Source organism: Oncorhynchus nerka, linkage group LG7 (genome assembly GCF_034236695.1).
Source record: "Oncorhynchus nerka isolate Pitt River linkage group LG7, Oner_Uvic_2.0, whole genome shotgun sequence".
In the NCBI taxonomy this organism is placed as follows: Eukaryota; Metazoa; Chordata; class Actinopteri; order Salmoniformes; family Salmonidae; genus Oncorhynchus; species Oncorhynchus nerka.
Genome location: NC_088402.1, coordinates 8450934 through 8456693, shown reverse-complemented (window position 1 = coordinate 8456693; position 5760 = coordinate 8450934).

Here is a 5760-nt window from a genome sequence, read left to right as displayed (position 1 = left end):
TTGTTGTTGTGTAGAGCTAGCCATCCATTTTTTTGGTTAATTCTTTACAATGTATCAAGTATTTATATTTTGGTTTTCTCATGATTTAGTTTGGGTCTAATTGCATTGCTGTCTTGAGGCTCTGTTCTCTCTCCCTCTATCTCCACCCCTCTCTCTCTCTCTCTGTCTCTCTCTCTGTCTCTCTCTGTCTCTGTCTCTCTCTCTGTCTCTCTCTCTGTCTCTCTCTCTGCCTCTCTCTCTCTCTCTCTACTACCCCTCTCTCTCTCTCTCTGTGTCTCTCTCTCTGTCTCTCTCTCTGTCTCTCTCTCTCTCTGTCTCTCTGTCTCTCTGTCTGTCTGTCTGTCTCTCTCTCTCTCTCTCTCTCTCTCTCTGTTTCTCTCTCTGTCTCTCTCTCTGTCTCTCTCTCTCTCTCTCTCTCTCTCTGTCTCTCTCTCTGTCTCTCTCTCTCTCGCTCTCTCTTATTAGAGTCACTTTTACATTCATGCCCTTGTCTCTATGTGGAAGATAATCCAATTGGCAGCTATGAGGATGGAGGGATGGATGGAGGACGGTCATCAGGACAAGGTGACAAGCTTCCTTCCTTGAATCTCCTCTTTTTTACTCTCTCCTCAGAGGGGATCACCTCTACAGAGAGATGAAGAAAGTGTAGAGTGACGAGGGTGGAAGGTGTTGTTTTGGGTTGTGGAAGACAAGGCAGAAACCAGGGGCACATTTCAGTAGTCTAAAGTAAACCTCCTTTCCTTGTCTCCTCAAGTTCATATGTGTTGATATGAACACAAGGAGGAAAACCACAGACTATTGAGATGCAGTGGATTCCTTCTAGAGCAGGGGTGTCAAAGTCAAATGGACGGAGGGCCAAATAAAAAAATCAGCTACAAGACGAGGGCCGGACTGTTCGAATGTTCATTGAAAATTTTTTAAATGACGCATATAGTCTAGTGAACCTAATTGAACCTACTGAAAACCTAACAAATATATTACAATATGATCAGATAAATAAAGCAATATTTTCTTATGGCTCTGTCAGTAATCTTTAATTTTCAACAGACACAAAAGACAAATTTCCTTTATATAAATATCCCCATAACATGAACATTAAATGAAAGAAACCGGTATTCAAGGCACCATCAGTAGACTATATTTTCTATTTTAGCAAAAGTGGGCTAAATTTACTTCAAAGAAAAAACAATAATAGCAATTTTCTATCATCCACTCAACTGAAATATTTTTAAAATATAATTGGATTGAAATACAAAAAATAAAGTGCAAAAATCTATTAATCAAAAACAACACTTTGTTTAAGGAGAAGTAACATGCAGTGAAAACAAATATTAAATTTTAACTTTTAAACTTGAACTGAGTAAAAACTCTAAATATGTGATTGCACAGTAATGTTCACTTGTTTGAGGTTGAGGGTGATACTTGGTGGTGTCCCATCTTTTCCACAAGTTCATCAATGTTCGGGGTAAGGCTCTGAGCTGAAGAAATCCTCAGAATTGAGTGGAGGTGTTCAGCAGTAAGTCGACTTCTGTGTGATGTTTTGTTCAGGTTCATCAAAGAAAACAGTTGTTCACACAGGTATGTGCTGCCAAACATAGACAACGTTTGAGCAGCCTGGATGCGCAGCTGGGGCATTGTGCCGGGAGGAAACGGGCGAACTCCGCAGCACCCACTGCCGCATATTTTGCCCTCAGTGCATCATTGCATTGGAGGTCAATCAACTCCATTTGGAGGTTTGGTGGTGAGCTTTCCACGTCAACAGCAAATGGGTTACCGAGCAGTTCCAACCTGCTTTTTTGTGCTTCAAAGTCAGCAAATCGGCGTCGAAAGTCAGCGGCAAGCATACCTATTTTATCAGCCAACTGTGTGCTCGGGAACGCACTGGTAGAGAGCTTCTCTTTCATGGTCTGGCAGCTGGGAAAGTGGCTCAAATTTTCTTTCCGCATCTGCGTCTCCCACAGAGTCAGTTTGGTTTTAAATGCCTTCACTGTACTGTACATATCAGAGATGACACGATCCCGACCCTGCAGCTGCAAGTTTATTGCATTCAGATGACTCGTAATGTCACACAGAAAAGCCATTTCACACAGAAACATTTCGTCTCGGAGTTGTGTTGTGTCTTTCCCTTTGCTGTCCAAGAACAGACAAATCTCCTCACGAAGCTCGAAACATCTTTGAAGCACCTTTCCTGGCTTAGCCATCGCACCTCTGTGTGATAAGGCAAATCACCATGCTCCGTTTCTAACTCCGTCAGAAATGCCTTGAACTGGCGGTGATTCAAACCTTTGGCTCTGATAAAGTTAACTGTGCGCGTGATGATGCTCATTACATGCTCCATTTTCAAGGCTTTACCGCACAACGCTTCCTGGTGTATGATACAATGATAAGCTGTCAGCTCACCTGTCGCGTTTTCCTCTTGCATCTTTTCCCGTATCTTCGCCACCAGTCCGCTCCTGTGTCCACACATCGCAGGTGCTCCGTCGGTTGTCAAACCCACAAGTTTTTCCCAAGGCAGCTCCATCTCATTTACACATCTTGACACCTCTTCATACAAATCATGCCCCGTAGTTGTGCCATGCATAGGACGTAAAGCCAAAAACTCCTCTGTCACGCTTAGGTTGGAGTCCACTCCGCGGATGAAAATTGACAACTGGGCAATGTCAGAAATGTCGGTGCTCTCATCCACAGCCAAGGAATATGCAATAAAATCTTTTCCCTTTTTCACAAGCTGCTCTTTTAGATTGATGGACAACTGGTCTACTCTCTCGGCAATGGTGTTTCTGCTCAGACTCACATTTAAAAAGAGTTGCCTTTTTCTGGGCAAACTTCGTCACAAACTTTAATCATGCAGTTTTTGATGAAATCCCCCTCCGTAAATGGCCGGGCTGATTTAGCGATCTCTTCTGCCAAAATAAAACTGGCCTTGACAGCAGCCTGGCCTTGTGATTTGGCTTTTTTGAACAGAGCCTGTCGAGATTTGAGGCCTCGTTTTAATTCCTCTGCCTTTTGTAGCCTTTGTTCCATGTCCATATTCTTGTTTTTGTCCGCGTGTTTCGTTTCATAATGTCGTCTCAGATTATACTCTTTCAGTACCGCCACACTTTCTCCACACAGAAGACACACAGGTTTTCCAGCTACCTTCGTGAACATATACTCCGACTCCCACCTTGTTTGAAACCCCCGGTTCTCAGTATCCACCTTCCGTTTTGCCATTTTTGATGGGTATCTGAAAGTTAATTTTACTGTGATGCTGACGACTGCTGTGCCAATAAATATTGAAATGAAGCAGCCTACTGCTCGGTGCGTCACCTTTGCATTGTGGGAAATGTAGTATTGGTGCGTGTAAAAGATCTGCGGGCTGCCGGCTTGCTGCGGGCCGGTTCTAATAATAAATCAAGATCATCCCAGGGGCCGTAAAAAACCTTCTTGCGGGCCGGATGTGGCCCGCGGGCCTTGACTCTGACATATGTGTTCTAGAGAGTCTAGTTCTCTGACAATAGGGCCAATGAAGAAGAGACAAGGTGGAAAACCACAGAGTTTTGAGATGTACCCTACAGTTAGTACCGTAACGGTTTTTGCATGTCATGGTATGTCGCCAGCGGTCACTTCACATCTCTCTGGTCTTACCAGATGACCTAGTGTCTCATAAACTGGTAATCTGTTGGCCTATCTACTGTATGTCTCTCTGTCTCTCTCACGCCAGCAGTGACAGAGTCACAGGCAACTGACAGAGATAAATACTGTCCGTAGCGGATCCTAGAGAGAGAGAGAGAGAAAGAGAGATACAGGATTTGCAGGTTTTTTCCTACGGCCTGACACCAGCACACTTGATTACACTAATTGACTTGTCATCAGGACCTTGATTGGTTAAATTAGGTGATTTTGGTGTCAGTACTGTAATTTATAACGTATTTATGTAACACTTTACAACCAGAGCCATACGTGACTGAGCTGAGAGCCAGCCGATGTGAGATTTTTTAGATTATTCCAGCTCCGTTTCTAATTGCATGTGGATATCACTAACAAATATCCTAATACGGCTATACTTATCTAACCTCTAGCTATCCAGGTTAGCTCCATTGAGATAGAATCTCATTGAGACGAGGCAGGCTAATGATGTACTTCAATCCCGACCGGGTCCCAAATGGCATCCTATTCCCTGTGTAGTACACTATTTTTGACCAGAGTCATATGGGCACTGTCCAAAGAAGTGCACTACAAAAGGGATTAGGGTTCCATTTTGGGACTCGTACCAGTGATCAGATCAGTGGGGAAGGTTGGCTTGGGGCCCAGCGCTGGTTGGCTAGGGTAATAGCATCTAGTCGTGAGCTAGACAGGGTTATAGCAAGGCTACACTGGTGTTACGTAATACACACGCACACACACACACACACACACACACACACACACACACACACACACACACACACACACACACACACACACACACACACACACACACACACACACACACACACACACACACACACCCTATGCAATATCCTCTTAATTAGATTAGAATAAACACACAAATGTAAGCAAAAGCACATGCAAGCTTACACACGTGAGTTTGCACACACACACACACACACACACACACACACACACACACACACACACACACACACACACACACACACACACACACACACACACACACACACACACACAACACAAGCACAAGCACACACTATTTGTGTCTTAAGCTAGAACAGCTGTTACATGCAAACAAAGTCATTTCCACACTGTGGGAGGAAAAGGTGACTGTTTGATATCAATCGTATGTATAGTAGATCATCTATTTACTCCACCTGACACTAATGCAGAAGCCTGTACTTTACTTAAAAGGAGAGGGCTCAATATTCCTCCCTTTTGGATCAATTTTGGATCAATATGTGAATCCATTTGGGAATTGTGTTAATTCTGACAGGCTTGGCAAAAAACCCCATTAAGATTGGATTTTGACCTCAATGCTCCAAGGACACAGTACAGCTGGATCGATATCCAATCGATATCCTGTTGCTACCAGCAACGACCAATAATAATCAAGAAAGCCGTTGGAGGGGTGTGGCCTGTTCAGCTGTTAGTGAAACTGATTATCCAAACCATCTGCATCATGTCAAATTCCAATCGGATCCTGGGAAACAGTTCCACTCCTGAGTTTCATTCTTTCCCTTTAATCCAGGACTGATTTAGACCTGGGAAACAGTGCCACTCCTGAGTTTCATTCTTTCCCTTTAATCCAGGACTGATTTAGATCTGGGAACCGTTCCACTCCTGAGTTTCATTCTTTCCCTTTAATCCAGGACTGATTTAGACCTGGGAACCGTTCCACTCCTGAGTTTCATTCTTTCCCTTTAATCCAGGACTGATTTAGACCTGGAAACCGTTCCACTCCTGAGTTTCATTCTTTCCCTTTAATCCAGGACTGATTTAGACCTGGGAACCATGGGTGGGTGCCGTTAATTACCAGGTAGAACAGAAACACAGCAGTACTCAGTACTCAGTAGGCTCAGATTATAATTGCCTTTGAAAAGGCTTTACATCAAATCAAATCAAACTGTATTTGTCACATACTCTGAATGCAACGAGTGTGGACTTTACCGTGAACTGCTTACTTATAAGCACATAACCAACAGTGCAGTTCAAGAAGAGTTAAGAAAATATTTACCAAATAAACTAAATAAAAAATAAAAATAAAAAGTAACACAATAAAATAACAATAACGTATACAGAGTTGTTGGGGGGGGGGGTACAGGT